The 21,848-nt window shown below is 37.9% G+C and overlaps 1 long non-coding RNA gene across 1 annotated transcript in view; it reads right to left on the reverse strand.

The window, feature by feature from the left end:
• Window positions 1-1,196: 1,196 nt before the first annotated feature.
• The window catches only part of LOC144969427 (uncharacterized), a 202,713-nt gene continuing 182,061 nt past the window's right edge, over window positions 1,197-21,848 (reverse strand). The window contains exon 3 of the long non-coding RNA XR_013644752.1: window positions 1,197-1,371. This is a non-coding gene — a long non-coding RNA (uncharacterized LOC144969427). The remainder of the gene's footprint in view (window positions 1,372-21,848) is intronic.

Below are 21,848 nucleotides of genomic sequence, written 5' to 3' on the forward strand. Positions count from 1 at the left end.
CATATGTCTTGTGATCAGAATGTGTAAAAGTCAAAACATGATCAGATTTATAATGTTTTTTTCCCCTCTGGATACGTTTTTATGCTCGTCGGAGAAATATTTGATAAGGGCGTCCGTCATTGTTCCGATAGTTTCGCGCCAGGTACTAAGTTACAATCCGTCATTACGAGGGAAGTGACGTTACGACTGTTGTGAGATTGAGAGTTTCGATTCGGAAGGAAAATACGCCAGTTACGAATGGTAGGGGCAAAAATGCCTTGTTGATATCAATTTATAGGATCTTTTCATCTCTATCGCTGTTAAGAGACAAGATCAGTTGAGTGACGTCATCCCGATATCATCTATAGATAATAATATAGATAATAACCACAGATTCATAATGAGTGAACACCAACTAACCCACCATTTAACTGCTTTATTATTATTATTTATTATTATTATTACTACTGTAGGCGTTTGTAAAATAGGGGGAAGGGGCGCGGGGGGGGGGGGGGGATTGATCTGAAGAAACGTTCACAAACTGAATGTTCTTTCTGCTTGCTTTCTAAGTATCTATATTTTAAAAAGAAACGGAGAGATTGAGAATGACTTGGTTATCTATGTGAATATATACCTCAGATATTTCTAGTTACTCGCGTGTCAAATCCATAGAAGGTGGGTTGGGGGGGGGGGGGGGGTAAATTGGTCTGAAGAACCGTACACAATATGAATGTTCTTTCTGCATACCTACTAAGACCACTATATTTCAACAGAAACGGAGAGAGTGAGAATGATTTGGTTATGTTTTTGTTTTTGTTTTTAAGGGTTTTACGGCGCTTGCAACACATTTAGGTTATATCAGCGCCAGTAAAAAGGAAGAAAATGGGATAGTAAAAAGTTCTAGAATTACAATTAAAGCACCCAAGAGAAAGTAAGACAAAGGGGAACTGGGAACAAATAGGGATCAGATGTAGATTCCAAGAGCACTCCACCAATGTACTTAGTTTGAGATCACCTATAAATAGGGATCAGATGTAGATTCCAAGAGCACTCCACCAATGTACTTAGTTTGAGATCACCTATAAATAGGGATCTGATGTAGATTCCAAGAGCATATCACCAATGTACTTAGTTTGAGATCACCTACAAGTCTCATCCGGACACAAGATTTGGTTATCTATGTACCTAAATCTAACCCTCAGATTTGTCTCAGTTACTCACGTGTCAGTATCGTTACTGTTGACGGTGTTGTTTGCGCCGTCTGTCGATATCATTAAGTACTGTTGTGTCGCTGGTCGTGCTGTCGCCTGTGTTTTGACCTTTAACCTTTTGTTGACCACGGCCGACCGTGAGGCGAATGGTTTAGGTCGCTTCTTGGTGTTGCCTGTGAGCCTGTGAATAGAAAGAGAACATGACATTGGTTATTAATATGGCTTTAAATATACATGTTTCAACAAATAGCCATCATCATCATCATCATCATCATCATCATCATCATCATCATCATCATCATCATCATCGTCACCCTCCTCCTCATCACTGTCATCACCACCACCACTAACACGAGAATAGTAATCAAGCAAAATGTCGGCGATGATTTTATCAAGGAACACAACCAAAAGTATTGACTCATATCACGACTTTTTCTTTGGATTGTTTCCCCTGATCTAGTCAGATTCGCGCTCCCCTCCATTCTCCCCCCGGCTCCCGTCGATGGAACCAATACGTGTGATGTCGTCACGATTTTTACAACGTGTCTTTGTTTCTTATTTATTTGGGTTCCTAGCAATTACGGCAATAAGAGAACATAACTGCATTGTGAACATAATATGCTATTTCTAGATAATATCATCATCATCATCATCATCATCATCATCATCTTCATCATCATCATCATCATCATCATCATCATCATCATCATAATCATCATCATCAACAACAACATTACAACCACCACCACCACCACCACTACCACCACAAGAATGGGAACATAATATAGATAGTATGCAGATGACGTCACTCAGGCCTTTGTTATTGTTTTTGCCATCCGCGTTTGTGAGTTGTTCTCACTAAACTGTATTAACCAGACTATAAAAGTTCATGGTTACACAGAGTTTGTGTGTTGGTCCGTTCTACTTCCGGATGGCAATGTTGTGAACTCCTTGGCAAGCGCATACTATCTATAAGCAAACAACATCGTCGACAGATTTATTTCAAGGGAAACAACCAAAAGTATTTGACATATCATGGTTTTTGAGGGGATTGTTTCCCCTTATCAAGCTATACTAGAAGAAAACAGTCGACGATGGGAATCGAGCACGTTAAGTGGAGATTACTCTGTATAATTGGCCAATATGTGCAGTCACAATTATCATTGTTAATTTTCACTGTCTGAAGAAACACACACACACACACACACACACACACACACACACACAAACAAACAAAACAAACAAACAAACAAACAAACAAACAAACCCCAACGTTTTCCTGTTTAGCGATGCATTGTCCGGAGTCAGTCAGAAAGCCGAAGCGTGGCCTGCACTTTTACACGTCGCCTTTACTCTTGCTTGGCCTTAAAGAGACCCAGCTAACAATTTGCACGAAGGGTGAATAGGATGGCAGTGGTTGACATCATAGCCACCACGTGACCATAACTATATTTTTAAAAAAAAAGTCACACACACACACACACACACACACACACACACACACACACACACAAACCCCCCCCCCCCCCCAAAAAAAAAAAAAAACAATAACAAAAACTCCCTTTATTCATTCCATAGGGGAAATTTGTGTTTATGGTCTATTCCAAGAGAAGAATGAAATAATCAAGGCACCAGCCGCAGTGCAGCGCCGCAAATTGAGCGAGGGCGAAGTGATTTTGCTCAAGGTGACACAAGGCGGTGGTGGGTGTATGTGAACTTGGTACCTTTCGGATACGAAGCAAAGACCATTCCGCTGCGCACGTTGCCCCCTTATGAATATTTATACAGCGCACTTCCACAGATTTATCTTGTTAAGCTTCATTCATTTCTCCAACATTTAATTACATACAGTACAAATCCCCCATGGTGGCGTAGTTGTTGAGTGATAAAGGAGAGAAATTGGGTTGGGTGGAGAATAGCTAGGGATATGGATGAATCGATCTATGTGTCCCTACTCGGCCCTCTATCTGTAGTATTTACAAATCAATTTATCTACCTCTTTATCCACCTATCTGTCTATTTATTTGTCTATCTATCTAACTAACTACTGTCTATCACATACACACACACACACATGGAGAGAGAGAGAGAGAGGGGAGAGAGAGAGAGAGAGAGAGAGAGAGAGATGGAAAGAGGGAGAAAGAAAGAAAGAAAGAGAGAGAGAGAAAGAAAGAAAGAAAGAAAGAAAGAGAGAGAGAGAGAGAGAGAGAGAGAGAGAGAGAGAGAGAGAGAGAGAGAGAGAGAGAGAGAGAGAGAGAGAAAGAAAGAAAGAAAGAAAGAAAGAGAGAGAGAGAGAAAGAAAGAAAGAAAGAAAGAAAGAGAGAGAGAGAGAGAGAGAGAGAGAGAGAGAGAGAGAGAGAGAGAGAGAGAGAGAGAGAGAGAGAGAGAGAGAGAGAGAGGCAGCTCAGAAACTGAAAACGAGTGATACATTTGTAAAAGATGCCATCAAATACAGGGTCATGACCTTTCCATAGCATTTATGTTAGTATTTCATGTATTTATATGTTTCCATGCCAACACCCGTAATCCTAGGACTTCTGTCAGTTGTGTCAATAGATCACGTAAAGAAAATATAAAAACTATTGGATTTGGAGTTATCGTTCCTTTCAAGAAAAGGTCACAACCTTTGGCTGATTGGTTGGAGCTTTACGTCGACGTCGGTGTTTCACCGGTACAATGATGGGCTCGTCTTGTAACAAATACAAGCGATGTTGAGCTTGGTCAATGACAGAATAAGTGACAACATTTTTGAAATCATGACCTCGGCGTTGCGTCCTTGGCTTTAGGTACATTATCCCACATGACTTAGAATTGAATAAGTACCTAGCCACAGACAATTACAGATTATACAAGAGTGATAGAACTGATATTTTTGTATCATATAACGATGAACTAAGATGTCCTTCAGCTTGTTAAACATTCGTTAATAATAGACTTCTGAAGTTTGGCAGAAAAAAAAAAATTAAATTAACGAATCATTTTCTAAAATATAATTGAGATTTTTCACTGTAGGCAACAGATTTCTTTTGTAGTGTGATGTTTAAAAAACTAAAACTAAAGTAAAATAAATTTCCCTTTATTAATCGCATAGGGAAAATTTGTCTTTAGGGTCTATTCCAAGGGAATACAGGAATAACCCAGGCGTCAGCCGTAGTGCAGCAACGCAAACTGCTCTACGGTGAGGTGACTTACTCAAGGTCAACCGGCGCAGCGTGTATTCGATTTCGGTACCTTTCGGGTATGAATCAAAGGCCGTACCGCTGAGCCACTCTGCCCCCTTGCCATTTCATCTTTCATAAGTTGACATATTGTTGTTGTCTGTGCTGCACATTCCTTGCCCCATTCCCCCTTCTTCCATTTATTATCTTTATAAGTAAAACATGTAAAGAGATTATGAGATATTCATTTATCTTTCATAAATGCTCATTTCTATTCTTACTATAATCCCCTTTCTCTTTGGTATTTAAAAAAAATACAGACGATTCACTATCATATTACACACAAAAAAATTCCTAGACAACTTGATCTACTTACTAGTGTAGCGAAAGGCACAAACTCAAGTCCTTGCAACCGATGAGACCCAGGTGCCCATATTTGCAGGTCTGATAACCGAGCTCAATTATGGGCCTGATTTAACATTGTTGTAACGAAGAATATTTTGTGTTGGTATATTAAGAGTACGGCTATGTGGTCTAGTGGTATGACACTCGCTCTCGGATCGGAGGGTCCTGGGTTCGAGCCTCGCGCTCGGCGCATAGTTGAGTCCTTGGAAAAGGCTCTTTACTCACATTCTCTCGCCGTACGCAAGTGTAAAATGAGTACCTTGCCGTTAACAGCGTTGGCTTTGTCCGAAAAATTGTAATATCGCCTAACCAGCGTCATGTTCCGTCCTACATGTTAAATGTTGCTGTTGACCAGGGACCCCTTGTAAAGCGCTTGGACACATTTAGTGGATATTGCGCTATATAAATCTCAATTATTATAAGAGTATTTCCAATTTACAACAATGGGCCCATGACCATTTGGGTTATCAGACCTACAACTGAATACACGTCGGATAAGACGCATTTGTCCGCATGTATAATATGACTGCCAGTTCCTTAGGGAACACTTTTGTAGCCACAGCGTGTGATATAAAGATAACAACTTTCATCCCTTATTTTTGTCCCCAGGGGGTTTTAAGAGTCAGGAGCACGTGACAAGGGGTCATTTGTTGAATGCATCTTTCCACGTTGAAGGGGGTACCGATAGCCCAGAGGGTAGAGCATTCGCTTCACACTCAAAGGAATCGAGACCGATTTCGAATGAAGTCGATTAAAAAAATCATCTTACCCCCCCCCCCCTTCTTCAACCAGCAGTGATTGGGTAGCTGGGTCTGTTAGATCTGGCGGAAAGTGCTTTCCAAAGGATATCAAGAAACTGCTATTGTACATCTCACGCTCCATAGAATTATCTGGAATGTTTTTGGGATATGGAATGCCATTATTGAATGTTTGACTAAGCTCTTTTTTAAAAAAAGATTTTGGCCATAGAGCTGTTACTTGTAATCGATAGATCAAAATGAACCAAAACTTGTGAACAAGCCATAAACTGGAGACTTTAAACATACATCAATAGATAGCGAAGATTCAAAACGTATGATAATTTCATAAACCTGGATTTCTGTGATGGCTCTGGTTTAAGTCTATTCGACACGTTGGTATTCATCTACACGTTTCATGGTCTAAATGAATCCTACCACCCCCCCCCCCACCCCCCTTATAAAAAAACAAACATTAAAACAAACAAACCCCCCCCCCCCCCCCAAAAAAAAAAAAAAAAAAAAAAAAATCAACCAACCAACCTAACAAACGAACAATAAGAACAAAAACAATCAAACAAAAACAAAAAACAACAACAAAAAAAAAAAACCAAAAAAAAAAAAAAACCAAAAAAAAACAAACCAGAACACTCTTGTTCTTTTCGTAGCCCAATGGCTCTAATTAAATGCGCTCAACAAGGGTCACTAGCCATCAGCAACTTATCATGTGGGACGCGAATGGCGCCTGTCAGGCGCTTTTGCCTTTGTGTCTTCCCTCGAATTGTGTGTTGTTTGGGAACGGCGGTGTGGTAGACAATATTATCTTGACTGAATATCCCAATTGATCAGTGTTTATAGTTCTCATTTCACACGTATGGGGTCTAGTATTGACTCCAGGTGCGAGCGAGATTTTTCTGAACTGTATTAATCTGACTATAAACGTTCATGGATACACATAGTTTTGTGTGTTGGTTCGTTATACTTCCGGATGGCAATGTTATGAGCTTCTTAGCCAAGCGCATACTATCTATATTAACTTTCCATGTGCTCGAGGATTTTGGTCACATTGCAAAGTATGCTCAAAGTCATCCACATAGTGAAAAGTGTTCACAGTTTTGGAACTTTCTTACATTACGATTGGTCATTGTGTTCAGCTTGACACATGGGTATGTTTACAACTTTCATAAATAAAGCAGCGTGTTTACATTTGTTCAGAACTGTCCAATCGTTTGACAGCAACAAATCACGTGATTGATGAGTCGGTTGGACGAAGACATGAATATAGATGACTCCCATTGCAAAGGACACGGAGTTTGTTATTGAGGTCGAAGAATGAAACAAAATTGACTGATTATCGTCTTCTGGATATCGTTCAAAAAAATTTCTGACGTATCCTGGACTGGACTTTGAGTAGTCCTTCAGAGCCATTGGGCCCATGGAGCCGGAGTGTATCCCGGTTTCTGTAGCGTGAAACGGACAATAGCAATTGCTTGCTACTATCCTTTGGATAGAATAATACAAGAGGTGACTTTGCGACTCTTGTGTGCACGATATCTATAATATCTACGCAAACAAACAAAATACCGCCCGAACCCCCCCCCCCCCCAAAAAAAAAACAACAAAAAACAAAAAACAAAACAAAAAAAAACAAACAAACAAAAACAAACAAAACAAAAAAACAAAAACAAACAACAAAAAAAAAAAAAATAATCAAAAATACAAAACAATTAAAAAACAACAACAAATAAAACATTTAAAAAAACTTTTAAAAAACAAACGAAAAACAAAACAAAACAAAAAAAAAAAAAAATGCACAAAACTCTGTGATAAAGGAAACCAAGCTCAATACACATCTCATAGATACCAGTCGGAAGTGATTTGAGCATCAAATAAATGTGCCAGACGTTTTACGTTGAAGACCTCTGACAAAATGATTGTTTTAGCTTTGTCAAAATAAAGGCAAGTGTGTCTTTGGTTTCCATTAGGTCGATTGAAGTCATTTCAATGTAAATATCCCGATGTTTACATTCTGACAAGGAACTCACCGAATATGCTTCCAGACTACGAAAAAACAAATATTTATTTAAAAGTTGGCCAGAAAACTCATCCTTCAAATAATATCGATAGATATTATGATCCACATCTTGCCAAAAACTCTCAAACCCGAGACTTCGAAAGTAACAGATTTGAGAGTTTTTGGCAAGATGAGGGTCATATTAATTGATCTATTTTTGAAGGACGAATTTTCTAGCCAAAATCTAAATCTGAGTGTTTTTCTTTTTCAGAGTACGGCCAATGGAGAGAATGAAGTTGACACCATCCGGGTTTTGTTATTGTTTTTTTGCCACCCGTGTTTATGAGTAATTCTCACTAAACTGTATAAACCAGACTATAAACGTTTAAGGTTACATATATTTTTGTGTGGTGGTCCGTTATACTTCCGGATAACAATCATGTGAGCTTCTAATCCAAGCGCATACTATCTATATAAGGGTAGGAGTTTTGAAACCAAATCAAATATACACAAAGATAAATATAACTATCTGACAATTCTAGACATGGCGAAGAGAGTATTAGTATGATCATATTATCATAGTAAACATACCATCCAATATTTATTAGTCTTGTTAAGGGGTTTGGTTTGACGATATCCAGAACGGACACATCAATCATTTTGATACACCCCGTCATCTGTAATGTACTGGATGTCACAATCCATCGCTGTAACGATTAATCCAGTGAGACTATTTATGAGGAAATAACCACCAAGTCGGGTGGACCAAACAAATTGTATTATTAGATGTTTGGAATGCCAAATAGTCAGTTATAATAATAATAATTATTGTTTCCTTGAGTGAGAATATCTGAAATGCAAGATTTGATTTCCAGCACAAATCTTCTTGCATTGTACTTATCCCCCTTTTGAAAACGAAAATCATGTTTGTTTAATTATTTTTTTTTGCTGATAATTCACCAGCGATCTCCATGGATTTAGCTGAAAATTAGGTGTTTACTCGTATCGATCACGCTATTTTTCGTTCAGTTTTTCAAGTTCTTACTGGTTTTACGACGTTTCCAGCATTGTACATCATTTTAGTTCCAGTAAAACGGATACTTTTTACCTTTCTATCAAAGAAAAATATATGAATAACTAAAACACACACACACACACATACATATACAAACAAACAACAAAACCCCAACAAAACAACAACCCCCCCCCCCCCCAAAAAAAAAAAAAAACAACAAAAAACAAAAACAAAAAAAAACAACACAAATCAAAACAAACACCTCCAACCCCTAGCCCAATACAACCCAAAGCAAAAAACAAAAACAAAAACAACAACCCCCCCCCCCCCAAAAAAAAAAAAAAGAAACAAACAAATCAAAGGCAACACCCCATCCCCCAGAAAACAAAAACAAAATAAAACAAAAATAAGAAAGAAACTATACTTAACAAACAAAAAAAAAGTAAGAAAAAAATAAACAAACGGAGACCCCCCCCCCCCGCCCCCCATAAAAAACAAACAAAAAAACAAAGACAAATTATACACATACTAAAAAAATTCCCATATCGCCCCCCCCCCCCCCCTTCCCTCAATCCCCCCAACAAACGAACAACAAAACAACAACAACAAAAACAACAACAACAACAACAACAAAAACAACAACAACAACAACAACAAACCCCAGCAAGCATCTAGCATTGAAAATAAAATCAATATCTTATCAATTAAATATGCTAAAAGAACTTTACAAGGAGTCCCAGGCCAACAGCAACCACTAAACATGTTGCAACAAGACATGACGCTTGTTAGGCGTGAGAAGAAATTTTCCCTCAGAGACAACGCTATTACCGGCCTGTCAGGTACTCGTTTTACTCATGAGTATGGTGAATAAAATGTGAGTAATGAGCCTTTTCGAATAACTCAAACGTTTCTCCGACCCACTGTAGAACTCGAGCTGTGGACAAACAGATCAAAAGCTGACGATCACACCACAACGTGTGAGTGTAACGTGGCTCAGCGGTACGGTCTTTGCTTCGGACCAGAATAGTACTGAGTTCGATCACCCGTCGCTGCCATGTGTGGTTTTGAGCAAGTCACCTAAATCAATTTGCGGCGCTACACTGCGGCTGACGCATGGGTTATTCCACTCTTCCATTGAAATGGACAATAGAGAAAAATTTCCCCTTTAGGACGAAAAAAAGGGAATTTTAAAATCTTTTTTTTGGTTTAATTTTTATAACACATCAAAACCAAATGATTTACCACTCGGATTTCAAATTCGCCTATGAAATTTCCAAACTTCATCAACGAATGTAAAATTACACAAAAGGACGTTCTAAATATAGATGGATTCTTGTCATCCGGATGAAAACGTTGACATCCTAGAGGTAATTTATTAACCATAAGGTCCCTGGGGAAATGGGTGGAGAGACAGCGGTGGGAATTCTATCCACTCGCTGGTCATTCTTTGATCAGAATGAATACGACAAGGTTCACAAGAAAACGATTTAAAGACAAAATATATATAAATTACAGAACTCTAGAAAGTAAAATAAAAGGTTTGAGTAAAATTGATGACCATAATTTTGAATTTTTTTTTTTTACAGAACCAACTCAACATTTTGATGTGCACGTCAACGTAAATTTACCCGGTCGATAAATCAGAAGCAACAATGACAACAACAACAACAACAACAACCATAACAACAACATCATCATCATAATCATCATCATCAATACCACCACCACCACCACCACCACCATCATCATCATCATCATCATCATCATCATCAGCATCATCAACATCATCATCATCATCATCACCATCACCATCATATCAATCATCATCATCATCATCATCATCACCATCATCATCATATCAATCATCATCATCACCATCATCATCATCACCATCATCATCATATCAATCATCATCATCACCATCATCATCATCACCATCATCATCATATCAATCATCATCATCACCATCATCATCATCACCATTATCATCATATCAATCATCATCATCACCATCATCACCATCATCATCAACAACAACATCATCATCAACAACAGCAGCAACAACAATAAAAAGGCAGAAGTAATTCAGCGGTTGTTCGAGAAATGGATGTGCTCAAAATGTTGTTAGTGAAATAATATGATTTAATTGAAGTAAAAAAAAAAAAAAATAAAATTCCCTTTATTCATCCCCAAGGGAAAATTTGTCTTTAGGGTCTCTTCCAAGGGAAGACTGGAATAACCCAGCCGCAGAGCAGCGCCGCAAAGTGAGCTAGGGCGAGGCGACTTGCTCAAGGCCACACAACGAAGCGGCGGGTGATTCAACCCGGTACCTTTCGGGTAGGAAGCAAAGACCATACCACTGAGCCACGCTGCCCCTTGAAGTAATCTGACCAATCAGTTTGTTGAAACCTTTGTGTCGCGTCAAATGTTATTTTAGCTTCCCTTTCAAAATCTTGGAAACTGTTTTGTTGACTGACTTAAAACGTACAACAACAACAACAACAACAACATCATCATCATCATCATCATTACCATCATCATCATCATCATCATCATCATCATCATCATCATCATCATACAATATTATTTTAGCTTCCCTTTCAACATCTTGGAAACTGTTTTGTTGACTGACTTAAAACGTACAACAACAACAACAACAACAACAACAACAACAACAACAACAACAACAACAACAACAAAAACATCATCATCATCATCATCATTACCATCATCATCACCATCATCATCATCATCATCATCATCATCATCATCATCATCATCATCATCATCATCATCATCATCAGCATCATCATCATACAATATTATTTTAGCTTCCCTTTCAAAATCTTGGAAACTGTTTTGTTGACTGACTTCAAACGTACAATAATAGAACAGCTAGGAATGCCAATAAAAAAAACTCGTCTGTTTTACAAGGCAATAGTTGACGGTTTACAGAGTACGCCATCACTTTCATTATTATACTCCTCCCAACAGTAACGTCTAATGATAATTAGTTTACAATCATAATTTATAATCAGATTTTCAAACGTTGAATTTCACTAAAATTTATATTTTTAAAAAGATGCGTGATTTAGATAAATGTTTTTGAAAATTGTCTTTTATTCTGAGATAACGAAATCAGAATCGATTAACGGGTAGAATAAAAGATTTCTAACATTTCTGCATTTTGGAATTCGAACTTAGTTCCCAACAGGCACTCTCAAGCTCGTGCAACGATTGGATACACGTCCGGAATGCCCCCCCCCCCCCCCTCTCCACCCACAAAAACCCCAACAAAATAAAAAACCAACAAAAACGGATGAGGAAACTATTTTGGTATTTTTTCAGGGTCAGCGTGGCTCAGCGGTAAGGTCTTTGCTTCGTACCCGAACGGTACCGAGTTCGATCACCCATCGCCGCGCTGTGTGGCCTAGAGCAAATCACCGCGTCCTAGCACTGCGGCGGAGGCCTGGGTGATCCCAGTCTTCACTTGGACTAGACCCTAGAGACAAATTTCCCCTATGGGATGAATAAAGGGAATTTTCTTTCTTTCTTTCTTTTATTTTGTATTTATTATCACCACGATTATTTCAATATAAAATTGTGTAAAAGGCATTGAAATGATAAAAATCAAAATTAGCGTTTTAGAAGGAAATATAAGACATAATAATGAGTGTAAATAAAATGTGACCAACTGCATCAATTCGGTAGGACGATAGAGTGAAGCAGATGCGGAAAAGTTATTTCATCGTTAAAATGATGAGAAATACAAAATTATAACCTTTTGGAGTTAAAGAAACTATAACTGCTGTTCTCAATAGATGATGTTATAGGTTTCAAGTTTGACTTTATTAAGGTTCAATTGTAAGCATTCAGCTCACCACAACTAGAATACCAATTTAAAGAGGGTTGTCACAATATAAGAACAAAGACGGGAATGGAGACACGATTTCTCTGAATATACGTATCCATTGGATAACGGTAACAAGGCAAGTACTGGATTGGATTAGGGCCTGAGGCTTTTTCTTATAGGACACGAGAGTAGGGAACAGACATGTTTCCCCTTGTTGAGTTTAGAGTCTTATTTAGATATATCTAGCGAGTTTATACCAAGGTGGTGGTTTAACGTCTTGTCGTGGATCGAAAGACATAGGGTTTGTACCTTTTCTTATAGGACACGAGAGTTGGGAACAGACATGTTTCCCCTTGTTGAGTTTAGAGTCTTATTTAGATATATCTAGCGAGTTTATACCAAGGTGGTGGTTTGTCGTCTTGTCGTGGATCTAAAGACATAGGGTTTGTACCTTTTCTTATAGGACACGAGAGTTGGGAACAGACATGTTTCCCCTTGTTGAGTTTAGAGTCTTATTTAGATATATCTAGCTAGTTTATACCAAGGTGGTGGTTTAACGTCTTGTCGTGGATCGAAAGACATAGGGTTTGTACCTTTTCTTATAGGACACGAGAGTTGGGAACAGACATGTTTCCCCTTGTTGAGTTTAGAGTCTTATTTAGATATATCTAGCTAGTTTATACCAAGGTGGTGGTTTAACGTCTTGTCGTGGATCTAAAGAAATAGGGTTTGTACCTTTTCTTATAGGACACGAGAGTAGGGAACAGACATGTTTCCCCTTGTTGAGTTTAGAGTCTTATTTAGATATATCTAGCTAGTTTATACCAAGGTGGTGGTTTGTCGTCTTGTCGTGGATCTAAAGACATAGGGTTTGTACCTTTTCTTATAGGACACGAGAGTAGGGAACAGACATGTTTCCACTTGTTGAGTTTAGAGTCTTATTTAGATATATCTAGCTAGTTTATACCAAGGTGGTGGTTTGCCGTCTTGTCGTGGATCGAAAGACATAGGGTTTGTACCTTTTCTTATAGGACACGAGAGTAGGGAACAGACATGTTTCCCCTTGTTGAGTTTAGAGTCTTATTTAGATATATCTAGCTAGTTTATACCAAGGTGGTGGTTTAACGTCTTGTCGTGGATCGAAAGACATAGGGTTTGTACCTTTTCTTATAGGACACGAGAGTAGGGAACAGACATGTTTCCCCTTGTTGAGTTTAGAGTCTTATTTAGATATATCTAGCTAGTTTATACCAAGGTGGTGGTTTAACGTCTTGTCGTGGATCTAAAGACATAGGGTTTGTACCTTTTCTTATAGGACACGAGAGTAGGGAACAGACATGTTTCCCCTTGTTGAGTTTAGAGTCTTATTTAGATATATCTAGCTAGTTTATACCAAGGTGGTGGTTTGTCGTCTTGTCGTGGATCGAAAGACATAGGGTTTGTACCTTTTCTTATAGGACACGAGAGTAGGGAACAGACATGTTTCCCCTTGTTGAGTTTAGAGTCTTATTTAGATATATCTAGCTAGTTTATACCAAGGTGGTGGTTTAACGTCTTGTCGTGGATCGAAAGACATAGGGTTTGTACCTTTTCTTATAGGACACGAGAGTTGGGAACAGACATGTTTCCCCTTGTTGAGTTTAGAGTCTTATTTAGATATATCTAGCGAGTTTATACCAAGGTGGTGGTTTAACGTCTTGTCGTGGATCTAAAGACATAGGGTTTGTATCTTTTCTTATAGGACACGAGAGTAGGGAACAGACATGTTTCCCCTTGTTGAGTTTAGAGTCTTATTTAGATATATCTAGCGAGTTTATACCAAGGTGGTGGTTTAACGTCTTGTTGTGGATCGAAAGACATAGGGTTTGTACCTTTTCTTATAGGACACGAGAGTTGGGAACAGACATGTTTCCCCTTGTTGAGTTTAGAGTCTTATTTAGATATATCTAGCTAGTTTATACCAAGGTGGTGGTTTAACGTCTTGTCGTGGATCTAAAGACATAGGGTTTGTACCTTTTCTTATAGGACACGAGAGTAGGGAACAGACATGTTTCCCCTTGTTGAGTTTAGAGTCTTATTTAGATATATCTAGCGAGTTTATACCAAGGTGGTGGTTTGTCGTCTTGTCGTGGATCTAAAGACATAGGGTTTGTACCTTTTCTTATAGGACACGAGAGTTGGGAACAGACATGTTTCCCCTTGTTGAGTTTAGAGTCTTATTTAGATATATCTAGCTAGTTTATACCAAGGTGGTGGTTTGTCGTCTTGTCGTGGATCTAAAGACATAGGGTTTGTACTTTTTCTTATAGGACACGAGAGTTGGGAACAGACATGTTTCCCCTTGTTGAGTTTAGAGTCTTATTTAGATATATCTAGCGAGTTTATACCAAAGTGGTGGTTTAACGTCTTGTCGTGGATCGAAAGACATAGGGTTTGTACCTTTTCTTATAGGACACGAGAGTTGGGAACAGACATGTTTCCCCTTGTTGAGTTTAGAGTCTTATTTAGATATATCTAGCGAGTTTATACCAAGGTGGTGGTTTGTCGTCTTGTCGTGGATCTAAAGACATAGGGTTTGTACCTTTTCTTATAGGACACGAGAGTAGGGAACAGACATGTTTCCCCTTGTTGAGTTTAGAGTCTTATTTAGATATATCTAGCTAGTTTATATACCAAGGTGGTGGTTTAACGTCTTGTCGTGGATCGAAAGACATAGGGTTTGTACCTTTTCTTATAGGACACGAGAGTTGGGAACAGACATGTTTCCACTTGTTCAGCTTAGAGTCTTATTTAGATATATCTAGCGAGTTTATACCAAGGTGGTGGTTTAACGTCTTGTCGTGGATCTAAAGAAATAGGGTTTGTATCACGTTGAAAACACTAGTTATATTGTTATCTACACATTGTAAGATAATAAAATCAAATATTTAAGAGACATTTGCAATGCAGTATGATATATACCATTTTTGTACATTGCAAACGCAAAAGTCATATATATATATATATATATATATATATATATATATATGTGTGTGTGTGTGTGTGTGTGTGTGTGTGTATCAGGTAAAAATACTAATATTTTATTGAAAGGGTAGCTAGAATATACTACTGTTCATTCTACACGAGCTACTCCGAAATACATTCTGCTATTTGTGCAGTTGAAAATGTTAAATTATTGTAAATGATGAGCAAAAAACTGTGGGGGATTATAATATGCCATACGATGTAAAACAAATTATATAGGAACTATATTGTATGACAAAAACAGTCTATCCCTTTTCGTGTTCATAATATTATTTTTCAAACAATCATAAGAAAGTAATATTACCATATGGTCATGTATGTCTTTTAACCATTTATCGACGAGACTGGTTATTGATTATTGCTATATATATATATATTTTCTTTCAAATTATTAATTCTAATATCATTTATTTGATTAGTATTACAAACCCACCAGTTTTAACCAAGACAGCAGCAACAACTGTGTGTCTGGGCTTGGGTTTGAACTTGAGATTTTATAGAGGGCGATTTCCACAAACGTGCTCAAAGCTCTTTACAAAGGGTCCCTGACCAACAGCAACACATAACATATAGAACGAGACATGACGCCTGTTTGACGATATTACAATTTTTTTCCGACAGAGACAACGCTGTCAACGACCAGGTAGTCATTTTACACTTGCGGTGAGAGAATGTGAGTAAAAAGCCTTTTCCAGCGACTCACTATGAGCCGAACGAGGTTCAAACCCAGGACCTTCTGATCCAAAAGCGAGTATCACACCACTAGACCACGTAGGCTTAAATATATATTTGTGTTCTTTTAGTGTTCTCTGAGATATGATGTAAGGTGAAAGTAAAATTGAAAATACTAATTTAAAGTCTAGACTGATCTTCCCAATTAATAGGACTTGTATTTTGCATGTCTGAGCTGGTCCAGAAATAGCATTAGATATTACAGATAGACACAGAACACACAATGGTTTCTTATTGTTTAGGCAATTTAATATCTTGATCTCCCTACCTACCCCAATTAGATGTAAGGGCTACGTGCAAAATTGTTTACGTCAAGCGGCTGACGAATGCAATTAAGACAATAAACTGGAGAAAAATAAGCTTAAATGAGAGAGAAAAAATCATATATTATTTACAAAATCTATATGTAGGTAGATTATGCCAATTATTAGCAATTATTAGCTTAACGCCAAATAGCATATATATATATAATTCTGGTGTACACAGTCAAAACATGGGATCCTGATAGCCCAGTTGGTAGAGCACTGGCTTCACACGCAAAGGCATCGAGATCGATCCCGAGTGAATAACATTTATTTTTCTTCTGATCCACCCAGCAGTGATTGAGTAGCTTCGTCTGTGAGATAGCGTCATATCCAAAGGGTAGCTAACAATTGCTTTTGTCCTTTTCACGCTACAGAACCCAAACCGGGATAAACTCCGGCTCCATGGGCCGAATTGATCCGAAGAACTTAGACAGGCAAAACACAGAATTTTACTATTTTGCCGGAGGAAGATTTCCGAAGCTGGGTTGACGAAATGAATTTGGAGGTCTGTAGCCATTCGCTATATGTTCGACAAATGGATGATGCCAAGTCTGCAAAGATAGATCATCATCAAGCCCTACTGCAACCTCCTCGTGGTGTCGAACGGTAACAGGTCAAGCTGGCCAACTGCAGAGGGCGACAAGAATAGGCAATGGCAAACCATTCTTGTAACTTTGCCGAGTTAACTGCATGAATAAGTCCAAAAAGTTAAACGGTGACAGCGTAAAGGGGAGCATGTTTTCACGGAAGACTGCTGCCTCGCTCGGTTGGGAGCGTGATGTTCGTCAGGTCACACCGAACCGTCAGCCAGTTACTAGGCGAAATAAATTTAACAAATGTGACAAAACCAAAATTGGGACATGGAATGTCAGGACCTGTGCCCAAAAAGGAAAACTAAACAACATTCTGAAAGAAATGAAACGCTCCAAATAAATATTCTTGGCCTGGCAGAGATGAGATGGAAAGAGCAGGGAACCATGTCAAAACAAGAAAACAACATGACATATAAGATCATATGGAGTGGTGGAACCTCTTTCCAAAAAGGAGTAGGGATGATCTTAGACCAAAAATCAACCAAATTTTACAAAGGGCACGTAGCAATCTCAGACAGAGTTTTGCTGGTTAAGCTAAGAGGACCTGTAGTGACACCAATATTATTCAAGTTTATGCACCAACAGAAGGCGACAGATGCAGATATGACAGAGTTTTACCATTCACTAGACAAAGCAAAACGAATGTGTAAATCACAAGAAGTCCTTATGGTAATGGGGGACCTAAATGCTAAGATTGGCAGAGGCAGAGATGGTGACATAATCGGACCACATGGACTCGGAGACAGAAATGAACGAGGAAACATCTGGGCAGATTGGTGTAGAACAAATAAATTAATGATTTCAAACACCTGGTTTCAACAACACCCAAGAAGAACCTGGACATGGCAATCACCAGGTGACAGAGCAAGGAACCAGATAGACTTTATAGCAGTATCATCAAGATTCAGAAATGGCATATTAAATTGCAAAACCTACCCAGGCGCCGATGTAGACAGTGACCATGTCCCAGTTGTTTGTACAATAAGGATAAAGTTTAAAGCTATTCAGAGAACAGCTGGTAGAATAAAGAGGGATTACAGGTTATGCAAAGACAATGGCATACAAACAAAAATGAGAGAAGAATTTGAAAATGCACTCATGATACAAAGCCAAAGTGAACCTGATAATGAAAAATGTGAAAAACAATTTGATATATTCCAAAAGTGTGTCAAAGCAACTGCAGAAAAGCATTTACCAATAGCTCAAATAAACAGCAAAAAGGAATGGATGACAAATGAAATTCTAAACCTATTTGAAGAAAGACGAAAATGCAACAGAGGGTCTGCAGAATACCAAACATTGAACAACCACATTAAATCCAAATGCATCGAGGCACACGAGAACTATCTAGACTGGAAATGCTGCGAAATCGAAAGAGAATACAAACCCAACCCCCAACAAGCTCACCAAAGAATAAAAGAACTATCAGGGAAAAGGAAAAGCAAAGCAGCAGGAAGTTGTATCCAAAACAAACAAGGGGAACTGCTATTTGAAGAACAACATATAGAAAGCCGATGGGTAGAATACATAGGCGAACTGTACAATGATCCAAATAGAAATGAACCACCACTGAAATTCAAAGAACCATTAAGCGGACCAAACATCACCAAAAAGTGAAATTGAACATGCCATGGAACGAATGAGGGATGGTAAAGCAACAGGCCCTGATGAAATATCTGTAGAGGTATTAAAAAGCCTAGGAGATCTAGCAATTGATGAACTTCACATATTATTCAACAATATATACAATACTGGGAAAATTCCAGAAGATCTCTGTAACTCTATTTTCATAGCAATACCAAAGAAAGCAGGTGCAGTCAGATGCGAAAATTTTAGAACTATAAGTTTAATAAGCCACATCAACAAAATACTGTTGCGTATAATTATCAACAGGCAAAGGAATAAGATTAACCCCGAAATCGCAGAAGAACAATATGGATTCCAACCTGACAGAGGGACAAGGAACGCAATATACCTCCTCCGTGTTTTAAGTGAAAGAGCTATACAGGTTCAGACCCCACTATACCTCTGTTTTGTCGACTACAAAAAAGCTTTTGATAGAGTACGCCACGAAGAAATACTAAAACAACTGCACTCCATTGGCGCTGATGAGAAAGACCTCAGACTCATGCAAACATTATACTACACCCAGCAGGCATCTATCAAAATCGGAAACTCTACAGGAAATTCCATTCCTATTAAGAAAGGAGTCCGTCAAGGGTGTGTTGCCTCACCAGATCTGTTTAATCTATACCAAGAAACAATCATGAGGGGCATAAATAATATGGAGGGAATAAAAGTGGGAGGTCACAACATAAATAATATAAGATACGCAGACGATACGGTACTCATTGCAACATCAGAAATCCAACTTCAAAAGATTGTTGACAAAGTGGTAGTAGATAGTGAAGCCAAGGGAATGGAAGTGAATATCACCAAAACGGAATGCATGGTAATACAGAAAAACCCCGAAAACAACAACACCTGCAATATAACGATTCACGGCGAGCAACTTACCAACGTAGAAAGTTTTAAATACCTAGGTTCAATAGTGACAACAGATGGAAGATGTAACCGAGACATACGAGCAAGAATAACTCAAGCCAAACAGGCCTTCATGGACCTGGGAAACATTTTGAAAAACAAACAGATGTCGTTCGGGATTAGATTCCGAGTCTTGAAGTGCTACGTGTGACCAATCTTGTTATACGGATGCGAAAGCTGGACTACAAATGCAGAAACACAAAAGAACATTGAAGCTTTTGAAATGTGGTGCTTGAGAAGGATGCAGAGAATATCGTATACTGCACACAAAACGAACGAAGAAGTGCTAAAACAAACATACCAACAAAGGAAACTAATGCCCTTAATAGTGGATCGACAACTATCCTTTTTCGGACACATAGTAAGGAAAGATAAGAATGAATACCTGGCAAGTTGTGGAAAAATACCTGGTAAACGCGCCCGGGGGAGACAAAGAAAAACACTCATAGACCAACTGAAGGGCTTCACCAGCCTAACAATCCAAGAGCTGTTTGAAAAGGCAAGAGACAGGGAGGAATGGAGAGAGATAATTCATGCAGTATCCGAAGCCTGGACCAGGCATGGAACCTAGAAGAAGAAGAAGCCATTCGCTAATCCTACGGCCATTTTGGCCAGATGTTTAAATTCGGATATTGATCGATTTAAATGAACACCCCACCCCCACCCCAACCCAGTTGTCAAAAAAGACTTAACACCAGGCTTCGAATTATGGGTAATTAAGTTCGAGTGTTATATGAAATAAAATTGTCCTGATTAAGATGCTAACGATTCTGTTGTCGAGATGTAGCCAGAGAAAATCGGATTGTTCAGATATCGAAGTTATAAATAACAAAGTAAAAAAAATAAAAATAAATAAAAGCAACCAAATTAATTTTTTAAAAACTTTTTTCGCAAATTAGAGGGATTTTACTTATTTAGAGACACCACTAAATTATTTTCGAGATTTTTCATGGCCACAAATTTGAGACAGTTGAAATCCTTTTTGTTATGATAAAACTTCAAATGAGGCCATCTTTACCATAAATAAAACCCGACGTGTCCTACGCTTGTTGGATCTAGATCTTTCCATTTGTTTTATTTTGTTATTTTCATTGTTTCTTTGGGTTTTTTTCGTTTTTGGTTGAGGATTTTTTTGTGTGTTTTTATTTTTGAAAAAAAGTTTTCCGTGTATTTCAAATTTATTGATTTGATCTACGCTGTCGAGAATCTGATGTTGGCACTTAAGAAAAAAACAACTTTATAGAATACAACTAAGAATAATATGTAATATTAAGTATTAAGTGAAATCGACATTTATTAATTCAATTCAATTCAATTCAAATATTTATTTATTGTCGGCATTTAAAAAATGTTTCATAGATAATTTAGTCAGGCTAATAGAAGCCTTTGACAACATAGGTTATAACACATAGTGCATAAAAATACATAGTAATACATTTTCCCTTTAAAACATTCCCTCATCAAGATTCCAATCATGACACACAAAGAAAAGTAACATTATATTAATAAATCATTCTGATACGGAGAACAACGCTGGACAATATAACATGTAATTTTCCTTGGTTTGATAAGTGGAATTTTGCATTTTTGTAAGAATAACTTTCAATCTTTACCCTTAAAACTGAAAAACATAACATCTCAATCTTCACCTTGGTTTTATTTACAAATGCATTAAAACATTCATGTATTATTTATTTAACGACTTAATACTTTAAGAATTTGAAGACAATCAATCAATCAAACAAACAAACAAACATATGCACGAACAAAAAGGAAACGTAGGAGAAATAATAACTTTTAGACAAACAAAAGGAATAAAATGCGCCAAAAACAACAATAAAATAAAGGGGAAAAAGTCCCCCTCCCCCCAAAAAAGAAGAAAATAAAAAGAATCAAAAACAACAATGAAGACAACATTCAACTAAAATCAATCATAAAAACCCCCCAACAAAAATAAAAAGAAATACAAACAAACAACCCCCCCCCTTCCCCCCTTCCCCCCTTCCCCCCCCCCCAATCCAAACAAAAACAAACATACAAAACAAAACAAAGGCAACAGTTTACAATCCAATGAGTAAGATTCACATTGAACAAAAGCTTTGACACAGCAACTGCCATAAAATGACAAAATACTTTCTTTTTCCATTTGGCCAATTTATTTGTACTTCTAACATCGATAAATTCAGATTATCCCCAACATGCTTAAAAGGCACAAAACCTGAGACTTCATGATTTGAGAGTCTTTAACACGTTCGGGAAATATCTGAATCTTTTGATA

This window comes from Berghia stephanieae, chromosome 3 (genome assembly GCF_034508935.2).
Source record: "Berghia stephanieae isolate SIO BIC M18660-M18661 chromosome 3, UCSD_Bste_1.3, whole genome shotgun sequence".
Classification (NCBI taxonomy): domain Eukaryota; kingdom Metazoa; phylum Mollusca; class Gastropoda; order Nudibranchia; family Aeolidiidae; genus Berghia; species Berghia stephanieae.